Source organism: Eleutherodactylus coqui, chromosome 2, assembly GCF_035609145.1.
Source record: "Eleutherodactylus coqui strain aEleCoq1 chromosome 2, aEleCoq1.hap1, whole genome shotgun sequence".
Taxonomy (NCBI): domain Eukaryota; kingdom Metazoa; phylum Chordata; class Amphibia; order Anura; family Eleutherodactylidae; genus Eleutherodactylus; species Eleutherodactylus coqui.
The window spans coordinates 16,143,117-16,166,757 of record NC_089838.1 but is presented as its reverse complement, the minus strand read 5'-3'; the positions used below and the strand labels follow the sequence as shown (position 1 = coordinate 16,166,757).

At 43.6% G+C, this 23,641-nt stretch overlaps 1 protein-coding gene across 1 annotated transcript in view; it reads right to left on the bottom strand.

Annotated features, from left to right (window-relative positions):
• The window catches only part of LOC136611133 (A disintegrin and metalloproteinase with thrombospondin motifs 2-like), a 238,633-nt gene that overhangs the window by 193,398 nt on the left and 21,594 nt on the right, over positions 1-23,641 (bottom strand). The window lies entirely within an intron of this gene.

Below are 23,641 nucleotides of genomic sequence, written 5' to 3'. Positions count from 1 at the left end.
TGTCCCACGGTCGTTCCGAGTTGTTAGAAGAAATCTGGCATGAGACACAAGACTTTGCTAACCGTACTCTTTAATGCTGCTTTCTCTCTTATTCATTAGATGATAATGATGGATTATTGATAATGATTAGAGAGATGAGCGAGCATACTCGCTAAGGACAATTACTTGAACGAGCATTGTCCTTAGCGAGTATCTCCCCGCTTGGAAGAAAAGGTTCGGCTGCCGGCGCTGGTGACAGGTGAGTTGCGGCACTGAGCAGGGGGGAGCGAGGGGGAGAGAGGGAAAGCGAGATCTCCCCTCCGTTCCTCCCCGCTCTCCCCCGCCACTCCCCGCCCGCCGCCGGCAGACGAATCTTTTTATTTTGACCGGGCAGGTACTCGCTAAGGACAATGCTTGATCGAGTAATTGCCCTTAGCGAGTATGCTCGCTCATCTCTAATAATGATGATTACACCACATTGGGTTGCTATCCCGTTTTCTTTTTCTGAGTCAACCAGACACATGGACTGTAGGATTTTAGCTGCCCATGGTAACATAGTATTTTAGGCTGAAAAAAAGACTTTTGTCTATCCAGTCCAGCCTATTTTCCTGCAAGGTTTATCCAAAGGTAAGCAAAAAATACCAATGAGGCAGAAGCCTCTTTTCCTCACTTTAGGGCAAAAAATATCTTCCTGACTCGAAGTCTGGCAATTGGACTAACCCCTGGATCAACAACCAATCTGAAGTAATCAGTTACTATAACCTGTAAGATTGTTACACTCAAAGGCATCCAGGCCTCTCTTGTACTCTTTTACTGAGTCCTCAGGCAGAGTGTTCCATAGTCTCACTGCTCTTACAGTAAAGAACCCCCTTCTACGTCGTGTAGAAACCTTCTTTCCTCTAGACGTAGAGAGCGCCCCCTTGTTACAGTCCGGGGTATAATAGATGATGGGAGAGAACTCTGTATTGTCCCCTGCTATAATTATACATAGTTATTACGTCGCCCCTCAGCATTCGTTTTTCTAAACTAAATAACCCCAGTTTTGGTAATCTCTCAGGGTATTGCAGTGCACCCATACCATATATTAACTTAGTTGACCACCTTTGTACTCGCTCAAGCTCTGATATGTCCTTCTTGAGTACCGGTGCTCAAAACTGTCCACAATATCCCATGTGTGGTCTGACCAGTGACTTGTAAAGAGGAAGAACAATGTTCTCATCATGTGCCCCTAGACCTCTTTTAATGCACTGCATGATTCTATTTGCCTTGTCAGCAGCTGGCTAAACTAGATAGACATTGTCTTCATTTAGCCCAACATACTATGTTACTATATTGGTTACTCCAATTAAGTCCTTTTCCATGTCAGTGCTCCCCAGCGGTTTCTCATGTGCACAACCTTACATTTACCAGTATTAACCCCATTTGTCACTTTTCTCTCTATACTGCCAGTTTTATATGCTCAGTCATGGGCTACTAATGTTACGAGGATTATTGCCTCATTGACTTGCTGATCCAAGACATGAAGTTATGGACTTCAACAACCACTTAAGAGATACGTGACTTTTTTATACCGTTACTACAAGTTCTGCTGATCTCACTTCTAATGTTGATATTACAGCAACCTAAATTCAGCATAGTGGTAGTACTAAATTACACTACGGTAATAGTTCTCTCTCTGTGTATATTAGTCTGGTTCACTTTATTTGTAACCCATATATGGTATACCTGGCAGCTATAGTAATAATTATGAGGTGTTACGCAGGGCACTTATCTACTGTTTCCACAGCAGTTTACTTCTGAAGTTGTGGAGACTCCCCTACGGCTCTAACTGCCATGTTAACCAGTTAGCTCTGGTTGAGCCTCCGCCACTTTGACAGATGACAGGTCATAATTTCATTATTTAGTGTTGTCTTTGTAATATGTTCTATATCTACTGTAGGTTTATCACATTACTGTTACGTCCGCGCCACACCAGAGCACCAAGCCTCAGCAAGGACGCAAGACAGCGTTCACACAAACATAACCATCCACAAAATACATACTGAACACTAAGGTAGGACTGCAAACTGGTATCACGGGCAGGCATAATATAACCCTAACGGGACAACCAACACGTGCAGCCTGTCTACAAGCAGGGCGATCGTTCCGATAAGGACAACCCTGCACTGGAACCTACCTATCCCTAGGTGGCAAATGATCCACAGCAGGACACGACGCAGCTCACACCAACACCCCAGGGACTTGCACACAAGATAGAACAGGACTGTTCATACACCTTATCTGACACCTGCACAAACCCAATGAACACAACACAGTTCACACACATGTCCGACCGCCTGCACAGACACGCACCACACATCATGCATAAGTGCAAAACCCTAGGGTAACAGAGAAACCCAACACAGAAACCCCACTCAGACCTCACATGCATACAGATATCAAGGGGAAAGAGGCTAAGACCACACTGGCATACAGGGAACAGCGTCAGGCATCACCCACCTGATACACACATAAAACATCAAACGTCTGGAGGCTGCACCAGTCAAAGGGAAGGAGAGGGAAGTGGGTGTCTGCATAAAATGCAGAAAGGGAATACAGGTGTCCAGACCATCCTCAGGGAAGGTGAGAGACACTATAGACTAGATATGCATAACACCAAGAACAGAGTAGGATTAACATAGTATGCATAAACTGGATAAAATGACCAGCATTCTCTGGCATGAAAAACTGGTATTTACGTGCAGCAGACCAGGGGGATTGGCTGGTGAATACCATGCCAGACAGCTCAATTAACCCTCACCTTCAAAGGTGTGCTCAAGGAAACCTGTAGAACCACAGGTCCCAGATGCATAAAAGTGTAAAAAAAACTAAATAAAAGTGAAAGATTCTACTGGATCGGATGCATGAGGGGAGCTGAAAGTACGCACCTCCGTCCTCCGCAATGTCCTGTGATGATCTGGTCCTTCCAGGACCTGACGTCGCCTTCTGTGCATGCGTGCCACGGCCCAGGAAATTTTAAATTTCTCTGCTCCCGGCTAGCATGAGTAGCCGAGAGCAGAGAGATATCATTGGGGACCACGGTTGTATGCAGATCCTGGTCACATGATTGCTATTAACAGAAAGATACAATTTTGTATCCAGATATACCTGCTGCAATGAAACCAGTGCCTCGTGACGCCAGATTACCTATTCCTGATCCAATGGGAGGGTTGCTATTGGCCTCTGGCTGGGCAGCATCCCTGGGACTACTATGTGGCCAATATAGGGGACACTATTACTACTATGGGGGTCACTTACTACTGTGGCCATTATGAGGGTTACTATTACTACTGAGGCCACTGTGGGGGGGGGGGGTCACTATTACTACTTGGGCCAATATAGGGGACACTTACTACTGTGGCTTCTATGGGGGTCACTATTACTCCTGAGGCCCCTGTGGGTTTCAATTGTTGGGGCTCATTCCCATGCATCTAAGCGCATGTCAGTTGTGTAAATGCAATATGCAGTTGCACGACCAAAAATCGCTTACGCCGGCGTTTTTCACCTGTTCTGTTTTTAAAATGCCCAAATACACTACATAACGTAGACAGGCTCATTGAAATGGTGCGCAAATAAGCAGGATTCCTGCGTACTCTCTGCGGATGTGTGCCCGCCCATTCACTTCAATGGCTTATAGCGGTGTGTAATGCGTCCCAACAAGGTCATGCTGCAGATTTTTTCACGCAATTGTACACTGTGCAAAAAAATACGCGCATGTGAACTAACCCATGGAAATTAAAGAGTTCTATTCACTGCGTATCATACAGACAACACATCTCATCGGTACGAAGTACTATCCGAATACGAAGGGTGTCTTTTCCTGGTTCTTAGGGCTCCCACACGTCAATGGGACTTTCTAATGTTAAAAACGCATCACACAAAAATCGCAAAGCGCAAACTTGTGATACGTTTTTAATAGAGATGAGCGAGCCTACTCGGCCACGCCCCTTTTTCGCCCGAGTACCGTGATTTTCGAGTACTTCCGTACTCGGGCGAAAAGATTCGGGGGGCGCCATGGGTGAGTGGAGGGTTGCAGCGGGGACTGGGGGGGAAAGGGAGAGAGAGAGGGCTCCCACCTGTTCCTCGCTGCTACCCCCCGCGCCGTCACGCCCACCCCCCGCCCCCTGAATCTTTTCACCTGAGTACTGAAGTACTCGAAAATCGCGGTGCTCGATCGAGTAATTACTCGAAACGAGTAGGTTCGCTCATCTTTAGTTTTTAACAATAAAAGTCGAATATTAATATTACGGCGCGTCCAAACTGTTAGAATCTTAAATAAAGAAAATAGTTTGTTACTTTGAAAATGAGGCGTATTCAGTGTTCCTGGTGGAAGCGGCAGGTTTTACTTCTACGAAAACATCAATGACTAAATGACAAATTCACTTCGTTCATCGTTCAGTTTCTGCGTGCAGAAAGCAGAATGACAGATTGCTCCATGTAAATAGGCAGTAGTTCACTTCTGAATGACTGCTTGCTTACAGTGAATAGAGGCGGGCAAGGCTGGAACGATCCTCAGACCGCCGTGCTCGCTCCGGTGTAAAAGCACTAGAATTTGGTGCATTTTCTCTTGTTCTCCTATTCTCGTTATTAAGTCGTCACTTCTCTAAGCCTGGAACATACAATATTCTTTTGCAATATAATCAATACCCTGTTTCCCTGAAAATAAGACATACCCTGAAAATTAGACATAGCATGATTTTCCAGAATTTTTGAGGATGCAAAATGATTTTTCAGGATGCTTGAAATATAAGCCCTACTCCAAAATTAAGCCCTGCAAACAGTTCATTTAAAAAGTCAATTAAACCCTTTCCAATCCGCTGTCTGACCTCTGAAGACATTATGATTTAAGGCTGTACAGCTCCGATGTTGGAAGACGTCCGTCGGGGTTCTCTTACTGTATATTGCCAGCCTCTCTGCTGTCGGAACCTATCCAACGGGTCACCTCATGCAATACTGGCGTTAGCCAGCATATAGCGCTGTTGTATAATGGCAGAAAAAGAGTAAGCCCCCTAGGAAAACCATTATACAAATTGGATTGGAAAGGGTTAAATAGTGTAAAAAAGTTAAACCTTTTTGAACAAAAATTAATATAAGACACTGTCTTATTTTCGGGTAAACATGGTAAGTCCATGAAGATATTAGAGATTGTACAAATAGGCCAAAGTCTATAGACTATGAAGCTTCATCACTACTATATACCGCTCCGTAACTATATACCTTCCCCACTAGAAACGTATTCAACAGAACATAAAAACCGGACAAGATTCCGCCATGGATTGTAGTTACTTGTATTGTGGAGCGTTCCTCCTCATGGGCAAACAGTAAATTAATGATTGGTGTGACTGCTGACCCCAGCACAAGATGAGCTGCACCCTTTACAGGATATCATAGGCACAGAGCAATTCTGCTTTGATCACCATGGAAACTGCTTCAGGGAAGGAATCCAAATCATAAACTAATTGATGCATCTGAAGGACCTGCTATCCATCTCCTCACGGAGTCGGAAAAGGTCAAGTAACAATAAAAAAATATTTTTTTTTTCTGTTGAGAGAAGGCCTAAATTAAAATATGTAAAAATATAACGTTTAACCCCTTAGTGATGCAGCCTGTTTGTGCCTTAGTTACGGAGGCAGATTTTAGAAATCTGACGTGTTACTTTGACATAGAATAACTCCGTAAAGGTTTTGCATATCCAAGTGATTCGGACATTGTTTTTTCGCCACACGTTGTACTTCATTTAGGTGGTTAAAAAAAGACCAATAGAATTTGTGTATATTTATTTTAAAAAATGCCAAAATTAGGAACATTTTGAAATTTTTTTAAAATTTTTCACATTTTTGATCAGTGACGGGAGGTGAAATTTAAAATTTTTTTGTGATCGCAGTTATACATTCGATAGCAGCGATCACATGACCAGGGAACACGTACAGCGTCACCCAGTGAAATCTTCAACTTCTTCATTCTAGTGGTGTTTATTTTTTTCTGATGACGCAAATAATGCATTACTATGATAGATTGTACTTTTATACCAAATATGTTTTGGGGGGTCTTTAATTTAGATTTTTTTTTTTCATTATAAATATGGCAAAAGGGGTTTTTTTTGTTAAAAAAAAAGTAATAAAAGTTAATAATTAAGGTTTCTAAACTGCTTTTTACTTTTTTTTTTTTTTTTAAGTTCCCATAGGGGATAAGAACTTGCAATGGTTTAATCGCTCCTGCAATACGCTGTAATACCATAGTATTATATTATACCATGATCTGACAGGCAATGTATCTAGGTATGGCTTCATCTGCAATCTGAAATGGCAGCCCTGGGAAGTTTTTGTGACCCCTGAACATTGATCAGGGGCAATTAAATGCTGCTATCAGAATTGAATGCAGCATTTAAAGGGTTAATAGCTGCGATCTTAAAATACATACTGCTAGGTATTTGAAACAATTTACAAAAGTGTAGGAAAATCTAAATATGGAATTATTTTCATGTGAGGATGGAGGATGAAAAAAACGTAAAGACAGGACCTAGATTGGAACCAGAGATACGGATGAAGAAACATGATGCAGCCAGACATAATCAGAGATTAGGAGTGAGACGATAAAGCTCCGAAGACCGTGGACTCAATTGCCACCTTTTAGTCGACGATTAGGTCCACAAATGTTTGATTTTGTCCAAAATCGCTACATGAAAATCCCGTTTAACCTCAGGGGCTTTCATACTACCGATTTCATAGGCTTAGCTAGAGTGGAAAATGTAATTATAGCAGGAGTGCCACCCCAAATGAAATTGTTAAGAATAGTCTGGAGTTTAGTGAAGGAGTTTTGGATAGAAATCGCTACAGTTCTAAAAATATAGAGAATGCGTGGCAAAACCATCACTTCGACCGCTGCTATTTAAGAGTTGCGGAATGTAGTTAAGCATGGGTGAATCATTTATGGTGAATGTATAGGAGCTGGGGCTTGTTAAATGAATACATAGATGGAGGTATGGAATGGTCATCTCATACATACGGGAAAGAATTAAAGGTTGCCTAGTGTTATTGTCAAGCCCAACACCCAGCAATGGACAATATGACCTTTTTTCCAAAATCAGATATCACAGATTTGGCCGGTTAGAGCCAAGATGACATCACCAAGATGACATCATCTGCATATAGTGATATTTAGGGTTTTTAAGGTTCTAATTTAGTTTCTTTAATAATATATTTTCTTTTTCTAATCTGTTCAGCTAGAACAAAAGGAGGACAAAAATAAGGTGCGAAAGAGGGCAGGCTGATCAAGTACTGTTAAGTAACGGGGGAAACGCACCTAGAAAAACCCAGGCCGATGGTGCTCAATATAATGACAAGATCGCAGATTTAATGGGACCAGAGAAGAAAAACTTCCTTAGGGCCTCTAAATAAATCCAGTAAATCCGATCAAATCCATTTTCTGCATTTAGGGCTAGGAATAATGAAGGTGTACGACCAAGTTCAGTAGTCTTAGGGCTCCCACAGACTTGCACTTTTTTAACCCTTTCCAATCCACTGTCTGACCTCTGAAGACATTATGAATTAAAGCTGTACAGCTCCGATGTTGGAAGACGTCCGTTGGGGTTCTCTTACTGAATATTGCCAGCCTCTCTGCTGTCAGAGCCTATCCAACGTGTCACCTCATGCAGTACTGGCTTTAGCCAGCAGATAGCGCCGTTGTATAAACGGCAGGAAAAGAGTAAGCCCCCTAGGAAAACCAGGATACAAATTGGATTGGAAGGAGTTAATGCTGCGTTAACACTGCGTTTTTTTACGCAAATGTCAATGGGACTTGCTAATGTTAAAAATTAGAGATGAGCGAGCACCAAAATGCTCGGGTCCGCGTTATTCGAGTCGAGCTTTTCGTAAAATTTGAGAGCTCTATTCCGAGTAACGAACCCCATTGACTTCAATAGGAGACTCGAGCATTTTTTGCACGGGACCCGCCGCTTGCCGAGTCTGTAAACAGAAGTCTGCTAGCAGCACAGCTTCCTCACCATAATATGGTCGGACAGGTTTATGATGCCCAGTCACCAAAAGGATCCGATCCAAGGGTCCACTTCATCCACAGAAAATAGGTAGCGGTGACAGCATAGAAGGTGCAAATAAAACGTTCCTTTATTCCTCCATAGTTTACATGCTAAACAATAGAGGAATAAAGGAACGTTTTATTTGCACCTTCTATGCTGTCACCGCTACCTATTTTCTGTGGTTGCCGATTCTGTGCCAGTCTCTCTCTCCCGCCAAGCCAGCCACAAACTACGATTGACGTGCGCAGCAGGGAGGGGTCAAAACTGACATGTCAGCGACGGGGAGGGGCCAAAACTGGGGCGGGGTCGAATACAGCGTGATGCTCGCTCGAGTAGCGAGTACCATCAAGTATGCTAATACTCGAACGAGCATCGAGCTCAGAAGAGTACGTTCAGTCAACTCTATTACAAACGCATCGCACAAAAATCGCGAAGCACAAACTTATGATGCGTTTTTAACATTAGAAAGTCCCATTGACATTAGTGTTAATACAGAGTTAAAAAAACACAAGTATGTGGGAGCCCTTAAAGATATTAAGGAACCTGCAGGTTCCATCAGGAGAAGGTCTCTGTGGGATAAAATCTACTTGATCCGCAGCAAAGTTGGAATTGAGCGATCAGTTGTTATCAGCGGAGCAGACTGTTATCACAGCTGGCTGCGCTGATAAGATTCTCTCTGCTAGATTCTCGCTGTGAATTGACACTGGCAGTCAGAGCGGAGAAAAATACAGCTGTTTGCTTATACAAAACAGCTGTATTTGTGGCCTCGGCTGTGCCCCGCTCCGCTTGCAGAGTCTATAGTAGCTACTATAGAATCATGAGTAGCTATATACTATCATTTGAGTGAGTTTTGAGCGATTATCTTCAAGTGTAAAATGGGGTCTACGGTAAAGTGACAATTAGGGCTCTAAACACTTCTGAGGGAAAGGAACCTATATCTGTTGCCTCATTAAAACACAATCACCTGATAAGGGCCAGTAAGGAAGAGCACTTTTTAGCCTAAACATTAGAGAAGCCATCTGGCCCCAGAGATTTGAGAGGTTTAAACATTTTGATGGCTTCTAGAACTTCAAAATCCAAGAGATCACTGTAGAAAGAGAGGCTAATTAGTCAGGTGACAGGCACTGAAAATTAATATATTCTGGGAAAAATGTGAAATTTGATGCGTATTTGTATCTTCTCTTACATTAGAAAGAGGAGTAAAATGAGGCAAATGCTTTAGCAATTATTGGGGATGAGTAATTTTATGCCCTCCTGAGTCTAAAAGATAGCCAATTCTTTCCATAGATTTAAGACTTTAAAAGTTGTTTGGACAATCGTGTGTATTTTTATTTATTTTAAACAGTATCATGCCCAAAGACTTTGAAGCTTCACCCACAACCTAAATATCTCTTCTGTTCTTTGAGGGGTGAGATTAACTTAATTTAGATAGTCAATGGTATTCATTTGAGAACTCAAGAAATGTTGCGTCCTCCGGCACTGCAACCTCAAAAACACAAACAAAAGGCACAACTGTGCAAAAGGAAACAAAAACAAAAAGGGGAATGCTCTCCCTATCGTCCCCTAACCCGGGAGGAGGCCCTGCCTACTCGGCAGACCGACCGCTCTGACAAGTGCAAGCCCACACGCGTGCCTGGGCCACTGACAAGTCCCTATGGGGGAGCCCTGGCACAACAGAAGACAAAACCGAAAACCAAACAAAGCATAAAAGAACTTAGCTAGGAGCTTCAGCCAAGGTGTGTTCCTCCGTCGCTGTCCAAAGGTAACTGAAGGATTGACCAGCACAGGAGATCCTGCTGGCACTGTTTAAGTAGGAGCCAAGCTACTCAGCACCAGGTGCTGACTGACATTACTCCTGCAACTATCACGCCCCTCAGCTCCAGGCGAAGCAAGGGCACACCCAAAACCTGGTCTGGGCTGCAACAAGAAAGTCTATTTCTCCTCTCTTTAGCCTTAGAACAGTATTTTATAAATAAACCTCTCAAATAGGCTTCGTGGACATTCCACACTGTGAAGACACTAGAAACTAATTGCAATTTAAATGATAATTTGATTTTTATGTTAGATTCATGATCTGGGTGGGAAAGAATATGTTCATTAATAGAGATGAGCGAGCGTACTTGGAAAAGCACTACTCGCTCGAGTAATTTGCTTTATCCGAGTATCGCTGTGCTCGGGTCTGAAGATTCGGGTGCCGGCACGGAGCGGGGAGCTGCAGGGGAGAGCGGGGAGGAACGGAGGTAAGATCTTTCTCTCCCTCTCTCCCGCCCGCTCTCCCCTGCTCCCCGCTGCGACTCACCTGTCAGCCGCAGCGGCACCCGAATCTTCAGACCCGAGCACAGCGATACTCGGATAAAGCAAATTACTTGAGCGAGTAGTGCTTTTCCGAGTACGCTCGCTCATCTCTATTCATTAAGTCTCCAAGGGAAAGAAGGAGAATAGGGAAACACTTCTCATGTAGTGATAAAGACACTGGAGCATGATCCAACCAGGTGATTGTTCAGATCTCGGTCCGCATATACTCCCTCAACCCTTAGGCACCCAAAAAACAAAATTCTTGAATAGGAAGAATGAGGTAAAGATAAAAAAGTACAGTCTCTCTCAGAGCCATGAAGACTCTTTACCTTCCCTATAGTCCCGCTTTTGTAAAGTGGATCCAGAGTTGGAGCCATAACTGAATTGAAGTCACCAATTATCAAAGTGCCCTTTTATATCTTAGCAGCTGCTTTCAAAACGTGTGAAATTTTTTTTTTTAGCTTGCAGCTTATACCGGAAATATAGATTCACTAAAGGGAATTATTAATCTCACAGACAAAAATTATGCAACTACCTAAAGGATTTCTGTATAAATTCTGCTGAGATAATAAGATAGCGAATTAGTGATTGCAATTAATACTCTTTTTTTCCTATTAGGGTTTGAAGCAAAAATACCGAATTAGTCTTGCCTCGCTAATTCCATTTCCATGAGTCCATCATGACAGCACTACTGGAGGTTGCCCTTTGACATTTCCAGGACAGGAAGAGGAGTTTAAGAGGCCGCCTCCCTCACACTTCTCCCGTGACTTAAAATTATTACACCGGTCTTCGTTCCTCAAAAGAATTCTATTAGTACAATTTCATAAACATAATATATCATTACGTCAGAAAGTTTTAATTCATAGCAGATGGGAAGTGTGTGCCGTCATGATGGACTCACGGAAAAGGAATGAGTAAGACTAATTCTGTATTTTCCATTTTTCGTCTATTCTGACAGCACTACTGGAGGTCATACCAGATTAGAAAAGGATTTAGCTAGGGATCACCATCTGCAGGACTTTTCTCCCAAAAGCAGTATTCTTACCAGACTAAGCCCAAACGATAATGTTTAGAAAAAGTCTGGAAAGTAGTCCATGTGGTTGCTCTATATATCTGCTTGCTTGAGGCTTCAGCCCATAAAGATGCAAAAGCCCTAGCTGGATGGGCTTGAATCCCCTCTGGGGGACTCAAGTTCTTAGACGTACAAGCCTCTCTGATGCACATCTTGATCCACCTAGCGATAGTATCTTTGGTGGCCACCTTCCCATTGTGTTGTCCATGAAATTGAATAAAAAGACTGTCAGATCTCCTAAATGATTATGATGCCTGTATATATGTCCACACAGCTCATCTAACATCCAGGTTATGGAACATTTCCTCCTTACTGCTTTTTTTTTTTAAGTTTTGACAGAAGGAGGGTGAAATAATCTGCTGCTCTCTATGAAAAGAAGTTACAACTTCAGGATCAAAGAGGGTTTCATTTTTAAACTTATATGGGCCTCTAAAGTTTAAGGAATGGTTCTTTACAGGATAGGGACCCTATCTTTCTAGCAGTGGTTGGTGCCACTAGGAAGACTGTCTTAATCATTAGATTTTCTTTAGAGTCATTTCATTAATGGGTTCAAAAGGCATTTTACAAATACTATCTAGCACTGTATTTAGGTCTCAAGGAGGGACTATTGTTTTTTAGCCTTACAGCCCCTTTTAAAAACCTTTTAACCCACCTATGCTCCACAAGGCAGGTGTCAAAAAAGTCAGTAAGAGCTGACCATTGGGCGTAGCTAAAGGCTCATGGGACCGGTTGCAAAAGTTTATCTAGGGGCCTCCCAACTTCTCTTAACCCCTTAATGCAAAGGTATAACTTGAAGCTCCTGGGCCCCAAGCAAAAGCTGTAACAGGGCCCCCCAACTGTAATGTTTTATTCATAGTACTGGGCTCCCTTTATGGAGAAGAAGAGAGGCCTTATGGGCTCCCTAATGCTCCTAAGCCCAGTGCATGCCCTATAGTTACGCCAGTGGCTGGCACTTGTACTCCCAGGGTTCTAGGACTCCGTCCTTTTCTTATTCCATTTTGTAGGAACTCTAGTATTTCATTATAATTTGAATTCTCAAAATCCATATTGCTTTTACTACTACTAAGACATTTTTTAGCAAATTTTGGAGGTCACCTTTTTCCTACTAGCCATAAGAGTATCCCCAACTGCCACTGATAGCCCCTGGTTTCTTAATCTCTGCCCCTCAGTAACCAGAGTACCAGTTGTAACTGGTGAGTGTTCGAGCAGTTTATGAGCAAAACCTCTCTGCATGGTAGAGTAATTGGGGTGTGAACTGCTAGACTTCGAATCAGAGGATACCACAGACTTTTGCACCACTGTGGAGTGATAAATATGACCTTTATTCTGCTGTCTCCGATTTTTTTGAAGAGCCCGAGCTATCAGAGGTAGAGGAGGAAAAGCATAAGCCAGAGACATTTCTCATCTTTGAGCTAATGCAGCCAACCATCTGGGTTGTCTTCTGGATGCAGGGAGGAAAATTTGTGGCACTTTTTCCAGTAGGCAAACAGATCTATCTGTGGTTTTCCCCACCAGGCTACTAGCTGGTTGGACACCTCGGTGTTAAGGAACCACTCCCCAGGTGATTCTACTTTAGGGTTTTCACTTCATAGGCTGTTTCCTCTGAATTAAATAGAAGTCTCCATTTGAACTCTCGAGAGAGAGTTAACCTGTTCTTGACCTTTTCCAATTCATCTGTTACAAGCTTCTTGATTGTATCATGTAAAGAAATGGTAGTTCTCAGTCTAATTCAAAGTCCCCCTAAACATCTCATCGTGTATCACTCTGGGCTCCTGGACTTCCTGAATATCCATTGTACTGTCTTCTTCCAGAATCAGTGGAGCGAAGTCTTCTAAATATTCACTGCATCTGATAATGCACCATCGGACCACTCACATTCAGATGAAGCCATTAGACTCATGGCGCAAGGTCTTTTAAGTGGCTGTGAAGGGCCAGGCTGTGGGGGTGGGCTGGCTCCATGGCTTGCACCTCTTCTCTAACCATAGTACGGAGGTCCCCCATGCAGATGATGACATTTTAGGCAGTCGGATGACATTAACCCCCTCGCTGCAGACATGGGCCCAAAGGAACCCCAGAGCACTTCTTTGTGCACTCAATCCGACGCAGTCAGCTACAAGACCCTCGGTGCTCCCGTCTGGAGCTCTTCTCTTTGCACGTCGGACAGGAAGAACACTGAAGAAGGCGGCAGCCTCTTGAACTCTTCTTCCCGTCCCGGGAAAGGTCAAAGGGCAACCTACAATAGTACTGTCAGGATGGACAGAGCGGAAAACAGAGATGCAGGTATTTAGGATGAGAGGATTTAGGGTGTTTATCCTTTATAAAATGTGCTTCTTGAGCAAAGAATACATCAGGGTGGAGCTTGAGGGCCTCACGCCATAGCGAACTGCATTTAAATGAATTGTTCACGCCCTTGACATTTAACGCTGAAATAGGGATAGGCATGATGTATAAACAGAGCTGCGCTGGTTTCATGGCAGACAGAGTAGCGGACACGTAGAATAAAGAAAGACCTCATTTATATAACAAACAAATAAAAAAAACTGAAAAGCAATTAAATCCTGGTGTTCACGTAGTGCGCAATGCACTTTTTAGTGAAATTAAGGTGTATCCATGGTGTAGGCCTCGGTCATCTCATTGTCCTTTTCCTTTAACAAGAATTTCATAGATTTACAGTAACTGTTCAGGAGGCCTTGAGTGAACAATACGTTCCACGCTCAGGAGATAAAACTGAAGACTCCAAACTGATGGTCCATGTCAGCATGGCTTGTTCCTCAGCAAGGACACATTTTCCTAAATATTTATCCTAATTATTTTATTGTTTAGACATTTTTGTACTTTTGTTTTGAGAAGCCCATCACGCATGGTGCCAGGCCACTTGATAGAAGTCAGCCTGGCGATTCAAATGTCAATGTTCTTGTTTAGTTTGTAGAACCAATTATAATAAATGATCATAGAATGGTAGCGTTGGAAGGGACCTCCAGGGTCATCTGGTCCAACCCCCTGCTCAGTGCAGGATTCACTAAATCATCCCAGACAGACATTTGTCCAGCCTTTGTTTGAACACTTCCATTGAAGGAGAACTTCCCACCTCCCGTGGTAACCTGTTCCACTCATTGATCCCCCTCACTGTCTAATATCTAATCTGTGTCTCCTCCCTTTCAGTTTTATCCCATTGCTTCTAGTCTTTCCTTGTGCAGATGAGAATAGGGCTGATCCATCTGCACTGTGACAGCCCTTCAGATATTTGTAGAAAGCTATTAAGTCTCCTCTCAGCCTTCTTTTTTGCAAGCTAAGCATTCCCAGATCCTTGAACCTTTCCTCATAGGACATGGTTTGTTAGTGAAATGAATAGGACTCTATGTTCTATCCCAGTGTTCCCTAACTCCAGTCCTCAGGGACCGCCAACAGGTCATGTTTTCAGGATTTCCTCAGTGTTGCACAGGTGATGTAATTGTCGGTCCTCAGACATTGCCACAGGTGTTCCTACTATAGAAGATCCTGAAAACATGACCTGTTGGTGGCCCCTGAGGACTGGAATTGAGGACCCCTGTTCTATCCTATATGTAGCCATTTTGTAAGCAAGTAGCCATCTTCTGTGTCTCCTTACATTGTATTCATTTGTCCTTTTTCCTCCAGGATTTATGGATATTAAATTGTTATTTAATAAGCCGTGTAGAAATCACTAAGATATTTATATGGCATTTAGACTGGCCGGCGGGTCAAACTGACAAGACATGTTCCTAGCTGATCACTTATGTTCCCAAACATTCTATGTAAACAAGTTATTGTTTTTAGTTATTGTACTTTTGTATTCTGAGAAGTTAAAGGGGTTGTCCCGCGAAAGCAAGTGGGGTTATACACTTCTGTATGGCCATATTAATGCACTTTGTAATGTACATTGTGCATTAATTATGAGCCATACAGAAGTTATTCACTTACCTGTTCCGTTGCTGGCGTCCTCGTCTCCATGGTGCCGTCTAATTTCAGCGTCTAATCGCCCGATTAGACGCGCTTGCGCAGTCCGGTCTTCTCCCTTCTGAATGGGGCCGCTCGTGCCGGAGAGCTGCTCCTCATAGCTCCGCCTCGTCACGTGTGCCGATTCCAGCCAATCAGGAGGCTGGAATCGGCAATGGAACGCACAGAGCCCACGGTGCACCATGGGAGAAGACCTGCGGTCCACCGTGGGTGAAGATCCCGGCGGCCATCTTCGCAAGGTAAGTAAGAAGTCACCGGAGCACGGGGATCCGGGTAAGTACTATCCGTTTTTTTTTTTAAACCCCTGCATCGGGTTTGTCTCGCGCCGAACGGGGAGGCTATTGAAAAAAAAAACAAAACCCGTTTCGGCGCGGGACAACCCCTTTAATGATGTGTGACTCTTCTGCGCTTGCGTGGTTTTTTGACTTGAATTTTAGATGTTAAATTCTTTATCTTGTATATTTATATTCTGTTTATGTTTTTTGACCAATAGTAACAAATGAATTATGATAGATTTGAATTATTGTAATTGAACACGTGACCCTATAAAACTGGTCGTCTGTCACTAAATAGATTACTTTGATCACGCTAAGTCTTGTTGTGGGGACAGTTAATCTCCTGAGCTGAGAGATGTTGTGGATGCCGGAGAGGAGTAGTTTCATCTCTCCTGACAGATCCGTTCTGTGAGGAGAGAGAAAACTTTAATTTTAAAAAAAACCACAAAACTTATGTGAGCACTGTTATCCATTGGATAAAGGCGATTGCGTGACTGTGGGGTGGGGAGAGGGGTCGCACACCGCAGCACCTGGTGACAGCTCCAGGCTCTCGGCTACCTCCGTCACAAACACAGAATAGCGATTTGTAATTCTGTTGGAATTTTTTTTGCGATGCCACCGGAATCCTGATCACATTTGGCGCATAATCCAGAATATTTCTCTGGCATATACACCAAGTGTATGAAGAAAGCATTATGTGTGTATGGCCCCCTGCACACGGGCAGAAATTCCGCGGTGGGATTTCCCGCAGAATTTCCGCCCATGCCCGCCTGCATAGGATTGCATTACAAAACGCAATCCTATGCAGACGGCCGTGATTTGTTGAAAACACACGCAGAAAACAAATCGTGACACGTTCTATTTCTGTGCGGGTCTCACAGAGGCCGCACAGAAAGGTCACTCCTGACGCGCCGGCTCCGCTCTGCGCATGCGCCGGCTGGGCGGCAGGCAGCACATCATTATCAACAGATAGTAGAAACAAAAATGATCACCCAAATGAGAGCTAGATTTAAAAATAAATAAAAAAAATAAATAAAAAAAAAAAAATCACAGAAAAATCAATTTCCGTGAATCTCATTACGCCCACTTATGTGACTTCTTAGGCCACGCTCGCACATGTAGCTTTTTGCCACGATTAGCTTTTTGCCGCAGTTCAACGTTGCCATTGATTTCAATAGGGCCTTGCAGACAAGCGCTCAAACACAGCGTTTATAACGCTGCAATTTTCGCGTACAGTCTGCTCTATTTTTGCGCGGTTTAGCGCTTTTTAAAAGCAAATCATCAACCGTCACAATGCTGAAATGTGTTAAAAAGTGCTGTCAAGCGCCGTGACATGCTTTAAAAAAAATGGCGTTTAAAATTGCGGTAAAAATGCAGCGATTTTTGAGCAGCGTTTTCTGAATGCATCTGTGAGATGCCTTAGTGTGTATGGCTCTTCCGGCATTTTTTCTTGGAGACGGAGATGACCGAAAAAAAAAAGCACAACTCTGGCGTTCTTTATTGTTTTTTCTGACTGCGTTCACCCTGTGGGGTAGATAATGGGTTACTTTGATAGAATGGACCTTTACGGATGCAGCAATACCAAATGTGTATTTTTTTTGTTATTATTCAGATTTTATTATAAATATGGCAAAAGTTTATTTTTTTTTAATCCACATTTCCTTTTAATTTTATTTTAGTAATTAGCAATATGTTTTTAAACTTTTCAACTTTTTTTTTGTGGTCCCCAGAGGGGACAAGAACTTGCGGTGCTTAGATCGCTCCTGCAGTATGATGCATCTCGGGGGCGGGCTGGGGCGCTGTATGGGACCCCCTAACATCGGTCAGGGTCAACGGCATTTAAAAGGTTTACAGCTCCAATGAGCAACGCGGCTTATCGAAGCTGTTGCGGGCAGGTGACGGCTGTATAAACTCGATTGTATGGAGGGGGGGGGGGGGGGAAATCGACCCCAAAGCTGCAGGACGTAACAGTACACTCTGCAGCGTTAAGGTGTTAAAACCACAGCCGTTTTTATTTTTTTTTTTTTTAATAGTGTATGTAGTTTCTTAAACAAAAAAAAACACATGCGGTTTGTAACCTGCCCCATCACTGTGTATTGCAGCAATTGTATCTCACACATGCTGTCGTGCGCAGGCCACCGGTGTATTTTTTTTTTTTAGTTTTTTACATTTTTGTAAATTGGTTTTGTACCAGTATGCTGCACGGATACTATTCTGTATAAGTACAGGTTGGGGGGGAGGGGGGGGGGGAAACCCCCTTAGCTGAACTTTTGCACCTGGGCCCCTGAGTCTCTAAGTATAAAATCGTAGAGTTGGAAGGGACCTCCAGGGCAGGGGCGTACCTAGTGTCCCAAAAGTCATGATACGGCTTCAAATAATTAGTGAGAATGAAACTACTGACAAATGAAAGACAGCAATGGGAGAAGATTTCTGAAAGTCTAAAAGAAAAGCTCTGTTCTCTATAGCGCCCAATCACAGCGCAACTTTCATTCCTCCGAGTGTCTTGAAAAATAAAAGATGGGCAATAAAGACGTTTTTTTATTCTAGACTTTTTCCCTTAATCTACTCCACAGTCTCCAAGTTTTCTATCTCCAGGTTGGTTGCAGTGCATATCCATGGTGACGAAAGTGGACAAGATGGCAATGGTTCAAAAGGAAAAGTGCCGTGTTTTGTGGCTAGTGAAATATGAATCTGTGGCTCATCACACGAAAACAACATTAGTCATTGGGACAGACCGTGGAAAGACAAGAGACCTTCCCACTGAGGCCGGCTGCACACAACCGGGTTGGATTCCAGATGCGGTATCTGACACCCCAGAAAAAAACCCGCATACCCGTCAGTTCTCTGCTTTTTCTGTACTGCGGACAGTCCGGCCGGCTCGCTAGGCGATGATGCGGGTCCCGCGAGCTTTCTGCAATGTTCACTGCAGAGGGGCCGCGGGTCAGACGGCTTCCCTTGACTTCAGTGGATGCAGGCTGTTTGGACACCGCTCAAAAATAGAGCATGCTGCAATTTTTCATCCGCAAGCAGGAAAAAAATAAAACTAAATAAATTCACAGCTCATTTCTGCTCGTGTCCGGGAAAAAGCGCTTTTCCATAGCATACTATGAGTATTTGCTGCGGGACCTGGGGGACAGACGGCCGTGTCCCCGATTCCACAATGCAAATATGGCCGTGTGCAGGCCAAACCTATTGAACACAGATTGTCCAGTAGGTTTGATTGAAAACATTCAAAGTTGTAACATCCATAATCCAAAGAAATCAGAGCCAACGCATGGACTTCAGTTTTTACATGCAATCCACCCCGATAATCACGAAAAATACAATTTATATGATTTTGCTTTAAATATTCTTAATGAAACTGACAAATAACTTTTTTTTACATTGTTCAATGAAGCCATTTGTCAGACGTAGGGACTTGTCTATCGACACAACCTAATAACAGAGGCTACTGAACGTCCCTGTTGCTGAACAGGAGGGTAATAGCCCTATCGTAGGGTGGCCCTTAGCTATAGGTCATTTTCCAAAAGTTAAACTTTTGCTGCTCCCACACCCTAATCCTGTTCCAATCAACAAAAAACTGGGCAAAACTGTGCAAAACTTCAGCTCAATCTGACAACGGCTAGGCAACCATCAAACGCCTTGAAGTTTAAACATAGTATACGCATTACGCGATGATTAATTCCATTCAAAAGCGGTATACTCTAGCCCAGCTCAACCTTTTTCTTCTTAGGCCTCATGTCCACGGGGAAAATCAGGTCCACTGCGGAAATGTAACGCGGGGTTTCTGCTGCGAATGCACTTAAATTTCTTTTTTTTTCCCCATGCGGGAGATCAATTGAGCTATGAGCGCCCGCACGCGTGATCCGCACTAAGGCCTCATGTCCACGGGGAAAATCAGGCCCGCTACGGATTCTCCATGAAGAATCCGTAGCAGGTCCCTCCTGCCCCGCGGACATGAGGGCTGAAAATAAGAATAAACTCACCTGCTGCGGGCCGTGCGTGTCTTCCCTTCTTCTCGGCCGGATCTTCTTCCTTCGGCCCGGCGGATGTGCTCGGCACACCGGCAGCGTACCGCGCGCATGCGTCAGGCACATCCGCCGTGCCGAAGAAAGAAGATCCTGTTGGGAGGGAGGGGAGGGGAGGGGAGGGGAGGGGAAGGGAAGGGAAGGGAAGGGAAGGGAAGGAAGGAAGGAAGATCTGCATCGCCCGGAGCAGGTGAGTTTAATTCAGGCGTGGGTCTCCTGCAGATCCGGACGGCTTCCATAGGCTTCAAACGGAATCAACGTTCCCAAAAAGTTCCCGAAATAACATGAATAACTTGAATAATATGTTTTTTTTAATGCCGCGCACAACTTTTATTAAGAGAAACGCATTTTTATTTACAACAATAATTCCTCTAATTTTAAACATAATGCGAACGAATGAACATGGATTATGGATTTAGCAGCAGTTGGGTATTTTTTAGGGTCTCTGGCCCCGATCTGTAAAACAACTGTTTCCCAGTTTCATCCTTTGTGAGAATGTTGTGTATCCAGAATGAGTGACATCTTTCCGCAACGCCATTCCCAACAACCGGTTTCATTCCACTTTTGTAACCAGGATCGTCCTTCCATTAAGTGTAGTGATAGAGCAGATAACGTTCCTTATGGATAACGCAGACTAAGGTGCACAACGAGATACGTAGGGGACCCTGATAAAGGTAACGCCAGCATTAACAGAATGTATGTTAAATCATTTGTAGCGCCGGCGTAACTCAGCAAGAGCAATGCTAATTAGATTAATAAAAAGCGGCAGCAATTTCCATGACTAGGGCTTATAAATAAAATAACAAAGAAAGGTTTATCTGAAAAAATGAATTTCTGGGTGAAAATTTCAAAACGTCCCGGTCGATGAGGATCGCCTCGCAGTTGGCCAATTCAGCTAAAACGTTGCACAGATGTTTTTTCTGTTGATTGAAACGAGATAAGAGGGTGGAGGGGGGTGGGGGGGGGGGGGGGCGAGAGCTAAACTTTTACAAAAGTTGAAAAATAAGGGCCACCCTACATTTAGGCCCAATTCCCACAGGCGGATTTCCGCCGCGTGATCTGAAATTTTAGAAATCTGACATGTGTCACTTTAACATAGAATAACTCTATAAAGGTTTTTAAGTAATTCTGACATTTTTACCATCTAAAATGAAGTAAAATATGTGTATATTCAAAATGGCAAAATTGTGAAAATTAAAAAAAAATGTGTCATTTTTTTACATTTTCAACTGCAGTGTGTCAAATATGTGCAATAATACTGTACAAATTAGTGATAAGATATACATTTCCATCCGTTTAGTTTTTTTAAACCATGTAGGAGAAAAAGTTATTAACATTGTGTCAGAATAATAGATACCCACTTTAAAAAATATACTCCTCAATGTATTCACCGATGGGTGTCATGAGTATTTTGACCCCACCCCTTGGCTTTCAGAGCACAACTGAATAAAATTCTAGGCCCAATTGCACACGTGTGCAGAATAAAAAAAAATTGACTCTCTAAAAATATTACCCCCCCTTTTTGGCTCTCTAAATCTTAGACAAAAGTAATAATGTAAACTGAGTGGCATATCCGAAAATGGGTACTTATGGAGGCCTGGTTAGGATGGGCACATGGGGCAATAGAACCAGGTATCCCTCCTCCCATGCTTGCTGAAAACCCAACACTTTTCTTTCCTGGGGGTGTGTGTGTGGGGAGGGGTGGTGGTGGAGGGTTCTTGACTCCAGCGGCAGAGTTGGGGGGGTGTAAAAAGTGGCGCTCTGTGAGGCTTTGTAATCTTACTGAGGTGCGGCGGTCTCACAGAGAAGGCGCTCAACAAGCTGCTCCTGGAACTGCAGGAAGACGAGCGTTCCCGGGGCTTCTTGTAAATTACGGACTACAGGTAGTGGTCTGAATAACGCCGGGCTCACACTGCCGTATGTGGAGTCCGTTTGTAGAGGCCTGCAGCGGATCCCAGCTGTGAGCCCGGCCGTGGAATGTACTGCGCACTCACACAGGCGGTCATGCACAGTACACTTTATTTATATTTCCCTTTTCGTTGCTTAGCGATGTCACCGGTACCCGCAGACCATACACGATGTAGTTGCATAAAAGGGTGCAGGTATATCTGCAATGATGGAGCAGAATGGGCTCTATGTTGCGGATATCCACGTGAAAAAAAAAATAAAAAATAGGACCCGCAAATGTCAGCAGATTGCATAATCCAATGCATTTGATTGATCCGCATATTACTGCTTGCAGAATCCGCAATTCCTTTCCAGTCATGCGAGATCGCTACCTTTTCATCACGGTACCGGGGACCGCTCAACAAGGCCACCGCTCACTGCTCCAGGCTCTCAACTACCTTTTTTAGCCGAGAGCGAGGGGATTTTAAATTTTCCAGGCCTTTCCGGCTCCCGCGCATGCACAGAAGTTCGGGGAAGGTGCGTGGAAGATGAAGGGGTTCAAATGTGGAGGCCTCTCGTAAGATGTTTCATCTCCCATGACCAATTGCTTCAGAAAGGGAAGATTAAACTTCAACTTTTTTTTACTTTTACATGTTGCCGTTATCCATTGGATAGCAGCGATCACTTGACCAGGGATCATTTACTTTGGTCACGACCCCGGGCTCTCCGCTACCTTTAGTAGCTAGAAGATGATTTTAAAATTTCCACGTACCCTCCCCAGCTTCTCCGCTTGCATCCGCCTATTTGCCGATCGGCGCATGTGCCGAAGCTGGGGAAAGGTCCGTAGATAAAGATTGCTGGAAGCCTGATGTAAGTAATTTCACCTTCCCTCATGCATCAGATCCACTCTTACATGACTGCCGTTATTCATTGGATAATGGCAATCACGTGACCAGGGATCGTGCCATGAAATCTTCTAGTTCTCGGCTAAGTTTGGTGGCCAAGAGCAGGGAGATGTTAAATTACAGATATGATTCACGAGGGGAAATTAGAAAAAAAAAAAAAAAAAAAAGTTTGATTCAACTTGACATTATTGCAGTTATCCATTGGATAACAGCGATCATGTGACTAGGAACCGCATACAGCCGCTCACGATGACATCTCCCTGCTCTCGCCTACTAGCTGGGAGCAGCATCCGCCCTACAATTTACACCTGGCATGCTTGCGCAGAAAGCGATGTCAGGTCCTGCAAGAACTAGATCACCCGGAGGAGAGTAGTTTCAGCTCCCCTCATGGATCCAATTTGTGAGGGAAGCTGCACCTAACTTTTTTTTTTTTAAACTTATTCTCATGCAACAGCTGTTTTCCATTTGATAATGGCGATCGCGTGACCGGGGGATGTCACATTTTGCGGCCCCCCCATGACAGCTGCAGGCTATCACGACCACGGCCCCCGTGACTTTAATCCATAGAGCAGTAAAAACAAGCCAGCCCTATGGATTAAAGCCCAGCCAGCCACACTATAGGCTGGTCAGACTGGGAGTTGTAGTTGCACATAGTAACGGGTCTCTGTCATTCCCCCATCATCCAGGGAGAGGCTCCCCAGGTCGAAACCTCCACACCTACAGCCATGTGAAAAACAGAAAGCATCCAGCATCAGGCGGCTGCAGCCCGCTACTGACAACTCCCTGGTCACCGTGGAAACCAGGTTTAGCCAAGTTCATCCCTGAAATAAATAAATTATATTACACACACACACACACATTACACACATACATACACACGAATATCGCTTGTCTAAACAAGCCCTTCGTGATATCAATGTTTCACCTTATATATTTGGTGCCTTTACTGGACCAGAAGTCTTTTTAAAGACCAGGAGGTTTTATACATATATGTATTATACATCTCAATAGCTATCTATATGGTCATTGAAAGCTTGGAAGAAATGAGGGTTGAGATCAGTGTCTGGAGTTAATCATCCTTGTCTATCATTTTGTTTCCATAGCAACTGCAAAGCAGAGAACATAAGAGATTAAACTATTAAAATAATAAT